Genomic DNA, 5,880 nt, shown 5'->3' with positions numbered 1-5,880 from the left:
AATTGACGTGTTTAATTAGGGGACTGATGACCTCAGATGGCAAGTCGCATAGTGCTCAGAGCCATTTGAACCAGCCATTTGACATGTTTAATTAAAATCTACCGTTGCTGTTAATCCTCTAAAATAAAATACTTCCGCTATTGTAAATAACGGAAACTAGAGCAAATGAATTTTTTTCTCATATTCTTTTTTTTTCAACCTAGAATTACTGAGATTTGAGTCATGAATTAAAGGAAATATTCGAAAGTATTTTTTTATTGGCCAGTGTAAATAAATAATAATGTTTAAAGTGGTTACATTTACGTCAGCGAACTGCTGTAACGAAAGCAAACAAAATTCTGGAAAACAGTTTGTGTGAACTTAAGCTTGTTCCAGCTGATATTATAAATGAGCACATCACAAGTTTTAGCTCTGTTTTGTAGCGTTTTATATCTCCTAAAGTACTTAAGATACTGGACCGATATTTTTACAGTACAGTTGTATTATGATACTAGTCTGTATATGATGTATGATACTATTTCTTTAGATTCTTAGGGAATGTGCATAAGGATCTCACGCACACCAAGCTAGAAGCTAGGTTACGATGTCCCAGCTACCAGCGACATCTGTGTTGATGTGAGGGGGGAGGGGGGGGGGGGGAACTAAACTGCTCCCTTGCTCCCTCTCCGGCTACAAAGCAAGACAATCCAAGATCGCTCATTTCGCTGTAAGGAGAAAACAATCGGCATAATTTGCCCTATGAAACAGAAACACTTTATAGTACATCTGGGGTTCATATTACAGCTACATTATTACGTCGTGAAAAATTGTAATTCATTTGCATGGTATTAGTACAGTGCATATTTTGTAGGGTTATTTTGTTAATTTATTGAACAATACATAGAAAAACAGAGAAATTTTATTACATTTTGTGGAATCGCACTGGCCTTTTCAGATATTTTGTGTTCCGTCTCATTCATTATTTCCTTGAAAACGGATTTCCTTATCCGTCCTTACCAATCCAACAGTCCGAGCCTCTGTTTCATCTACTATAATAACCTTGCCGTCTGCGAGTGGTTTAGCCCTAATTGTTCCCCCTTTTTTTTCCCTCAACGTTGCACATGGAACAGACTTGTCGCACGAAGTCTAAATATTCACAGTTCATCACATTTGTCAATTATCGGGAGCACTCTCGCGTACCGTACTAGTTAACCATTAAAACGTCGCCATCAAACCCCATTGTTTGTCTTGAATGTGAAGAATAATTCACGACAAAAAGATCCTATTTGAGACGAGAAAAATGTGTTCTGACGTGATTTCTTCGATTGCACTTACCTCGAAGCTGGCGCAAATATTTCGAGCTGTCTTCACTCATCCATTAAATTCAAAGAAAACGAAATGTTACAAACGCAGAGTTTTCTAACGCTCCCATTAACCTTCAAATATGAAATATTTAGTAAGTAATCGCAAGAAAAATATTAGAATCTGAAATGAAAATGACGACTGGTAAATATACTTACAGCAACATGTGTGAAAAAACACCAAACAAAATCTCCAAGAACTTCCACACCAACCTAGGTTTATTTTTCGGGTAACGTTTGTCTGCAATGGTAGATTATGTAGTTTAGTATTTCTCACGTCATGTGTTGCTTGAGCAATGGTTCCAATGATTTTGACTGCCCTATTATATTTGCCGATAAGAGGTTGAGGAAGGAGTGAGTTCTAAATCTGAGATTTGCGTTTGTTGTGAGCGACATTTACCGCTAGGTCACAAACATACATACTACCAGGATAGCTCAAGTGGTGGGGGGGGGGGGGGGATGCGAGACGCAGTCGGACAAAGAAAACTGAGCGAGGTGGCGCAGTGGTTAGCACACTGGACTCGCATTCGGGAGGACGACGGTTCCATCCCGCGGCCGGCCATCCTGGTTTAGGTTTTCCGTTTCTTTCTTTCGTTTCTTTCTTTCGCTACTGCCTTTATTCCGCATTGTGCGCAGGGTCGGCAGGATTAAGTACGGATTTGGCATGGTTAATGTGTAAGGGGTGGCCGGATGCCATTCCTGCCGCCACCCCATACCCCCCCCCCCCCCCCCAGGATGGAATTAGTGTACCCCAGCTGTCTGCGTCTAGTGTAAATCGTGAAAGAGTGTGAATGTGTTCGAAATGTCTGCGAGTCGTGTAACTGAGGCGGGACGTGGGGACCAGCACGGTATTCACCTAGTAGGATGTGGAAAAACGCTTAAAAACATCCAGGCAGGATGGCACACCTGCCGTCGTCGTTTACCCGTTGGGCGGATTCGATCCGGGGCCGGCGCGCCTACCCGAGTCCAGGAAGCAGCGCTTTAGCATTCTGGTTTAGGTTTTCAGTCATTTCCCTAAATCGCTTCAGGCAAATTCCAGGATGATACCTTTTGAAAAGGGATGGCCGATTTTCTTCCCCATCCTTCCCTAATCCAATGAGACCAATGACGCGCTGCTTGGTCTCTTCCCCAAACAACCCAACGCAATAAAGAAACGAATTTAGTGAACAGGCTGTAATCTCCCTCCAGAGAGTCAGAATTCTTACTCAGAGTGGCGCATATTCCTTTCCGATAAAAACGTGACCAAGCCAAACGCTTAGTTTGGTGAAGTGTTGGACTGACGGTAGCTTGGTAAGGCTAAGATCTGGGCTCGAATCCCATTGCAGGCTACCATTTTCAACAAGCAAGAACAGATCCTTGTCATTTCTGGTCACGCAAAGCGTAGAACGTAGTGCTATGCCGTGGTTCCAGATCCACATCAACCGTGATGCTACTTCACTACCGACTGGAGTAGAGGCAGTTTAAGCTGGACCCTGACAGGCGAAAGTCGCGGCAAGCGGCAATTCTGTCATCAGTAAGCTTTCCTTACACTAGAAACTTTGTATGCAGTGAGCCAATGGTCGTGAAGGTCACACTCCCATGAGACACTCGTGACGTCATTGTGACGAACCCTCGACAACCAACACAACGTACTGGGTTCTACTAGGTAAACCAGTCGTATGTTTGAGAAACTACTCCTTATTCATGCACCTTTCATTTGAACTTGATATGTTGAGAATATTAGTGACGGACTGAGATTCGCACTCGGATATTCCCTTTCGCTAGGATTTGATCCCTTCTGGGACAATACAGTTCTACCAATTTGTTGTTTCCTCGAATACTCAAAATTTCTCAAGGTGTCCAAGAAAATGGCGTTCTTGGGTCCGAGTCATGGCCCGGCACAAAAAATTTCTTCACGTCAACTAAAGCTCTGGCATGAATCAAACATCGTCATCATCATCATAAACCAAGGGTTATGCCTTGTCGATTTAGCCACGTCCCTCTCTCCACTGTCATCCTCTTCAATTCTTCATACGATTTTATCCCCATATCTTCTTTGATGTTATCAAAATACCTTGCTCTTGGCCTGTCTCTTGGTTTTTTCCCTAAAACGTTTCCTTCAAATACATTCTTTAGGAAGTGCTTGTGTCTCATTATGTGACCTATCTGTGGTGTCACCGCCAGACACCACACTTGCTAGGTGGTAGCCTTTAAATCGGCCGCGGTCCGGTAGTATACGTCGGACCCGCGTGTCGCCACTATCAGTGATTGCAGACCGAGCGCCGCCACACGGCAGGTCTAGAGACACTTCCTAGCACTCGCCCCAGTTGTACAACAGACTTTGCTAGCGATGGTTCACTGACAAAATACGCTCTCATTTGCCGAGACGATAGTTTAGCATAGCCTTCAGCTACGTCATTTGCTACGACCTAGCAAGGCGCCATATTCAGTTACTATTGATATTGTGAATCATGTACCGTCAAGAGCGACGTTCATCATTAATGAATTAAAGTTAAGTATTCCACCAGCTACGTCCGTTTTTCTAAATTCTGATTTCCTTGTCCTGTTCCAGACCTCACGCCAGCCTGCGTGAGCTAAAACGCGTGTCTTTCGGCCTCCTTTAGTAAAACGGTGTTGGCTCTCTTGTCAACCACAACACTATCATTTTTTATTTTCTTCTTCCTATATAATTTAGCAGCGTTCTCTTCACATTCACTTATCTTAAGACCTGTTCATTGCTTTTTCTATCTACCCAGTTTGTTTTCGTCATTCTTCTCCATATCCACATTTCCATTGCTTCCAGTCTCTTTTTCTCTGCCTTTCCCAAAGTCCACGCTTCACATCCGTATGTTAAGACACTCCAGACAAATTTTTGGCAAACTTTTTCCTACTTTCTAGGCTTTTATGATTGTCTGTTAGTAAATTCCTTTTATTTTGGAAACCTTGCTTTGCCAAGGCTATTCTTCTCTTTATATCTGTGATACATTTATTGTCGGCAGCGATTGTGCTCCCCAAATAACAGAAGTTCTCAACCTGCTCTAGAACATCATCTTCTAGTTTAATATTAACTTTACCATTTTCTTTTGTCGTCCCTACTACCATAGTTTTTGTTTACTTCTTATTTATCTTTAGATTAAATTCTCTTAGGATTCTGGCAAATTTTAGCAACATTAACTCCAGTTCCTTTACTGAGCAAGTACTACTATATCATCTGCAAAACGAATACAGTGCATTCGTTCCCCATTAATTTTAATTCCTTTATGATACAAACTGTTGATGAAAAATTAGTTTCCTTTTCAGTGTCGTCAGGGATCTTCAGTGTTATGACGGCAGGTTAAGCATCAGTACCGGGAAAATAAATCATTTACACAAAAAGGTTATGAACGTTATTAGCGTTAAATTAATTTAATTCCCTGCTACTGATTTATTTTGCAATGTGTAAGGTCCCTTACTGTCACTGTGTTCACGGACGTAAGCTCTGTTCCTCAAGTTTCTAGAATGGAGGTGAGGAGAAAAGGATTTGAACCGAAGTGTAAAATATGCTGTGTTCTTATGATTTATATTTGAGAAATTAAACAAAATCTGGTGTTATTTTAAATTGAGAGGCTGCTTTGGACAGTTTATTGATACCATTTATGGTTCAAATGGCTCTGAGGACTATGGGACTTAACATCTGAGGTCATCAGTCCCCTAGAACTTAGAGCTACTTAAACGTAACTAACCGAAGGACATCACCACAACCATGCCCGAGGCAGGATTCGAACCTGTGACCGTAGCGGTCGCGCGGTTCCAGACTGAAGCGCCTAGAACTGCTCGGCCACCCCAGCCGGCGCGATGCCATTTATGAATTATAAAGTACAACATTTGGCTCTCATGTTTTACACCATACACATTCATACGTTGATCAGCAGAACATTATCACAATGTACGTAATAGCAGATATGTCCACCTTTGGCACAAATAACACCGGCGACGCGTCGTGGCATCGAAGCAATGACGCCTTGGTAGGCCGCTGGAGGGAGCGGGCACCACATCTGCTCAAAGTCACCAAATTACCGTAAATTCCGGGGAGGGGTTGATGAGTTCACCACGTTCAGTCACATCCAAGATGTGTTCGATCGGGTTCAGATCTGGCGAGTTGGGGGGCCAGCACATCAACTGGGACTCGCCACTGTGGTCCTCAACCACGCCTTCACACTGCTGGCCTTGTGCGCATTATGCTGTTCAAAAGTGCCACTGTCGTAGGGAGTGGTAGTCATGGTGGGCTGCATGTGGGCTGCAACCAGCGTCCAATACTACTTGGCCGCCATGGTGCCTCGCACGAGCTCCACTGGTCTCAAGCACGCCCACATTAATATTCCCCAGAGCATAATGGAGCTAGCGGCAGCGTCCCTCAGTACAGGTCTCCAGGAGCTGTTCCCTTCGAAGACGACGGATTCGCGCCGTGCCATCGGCATGATGAGAAGATGTTGGGATTCGTCAGACCATGCAATGCTCTGCCACTACGCCAATGTCCAGTGATGATGATCGCATGCCCATTTCAGTCGCAGCTGCCAATGTT

This window comes from Schistocerca nitens, chromosome 4 (genome assembly GCF_023898315.1).
Source record: "Schistocerca nitens isolate TAMUIC-IGC-003100 chromosome 4, iqSchNite1.1, whole genome shotgun sequence".
Taxonomy (NCBI): domain Eukaryota; kingdom Metazoa; phylum Arthropoda; class Insecta; order Orthoptera; family Acrididae; genus Schistocerca; species Schistocerca nitens.
The sequence above is the reverse complement of the archived record's forward strand: the minus strand, read 5'-3'. Positions refer to the sequence as shown.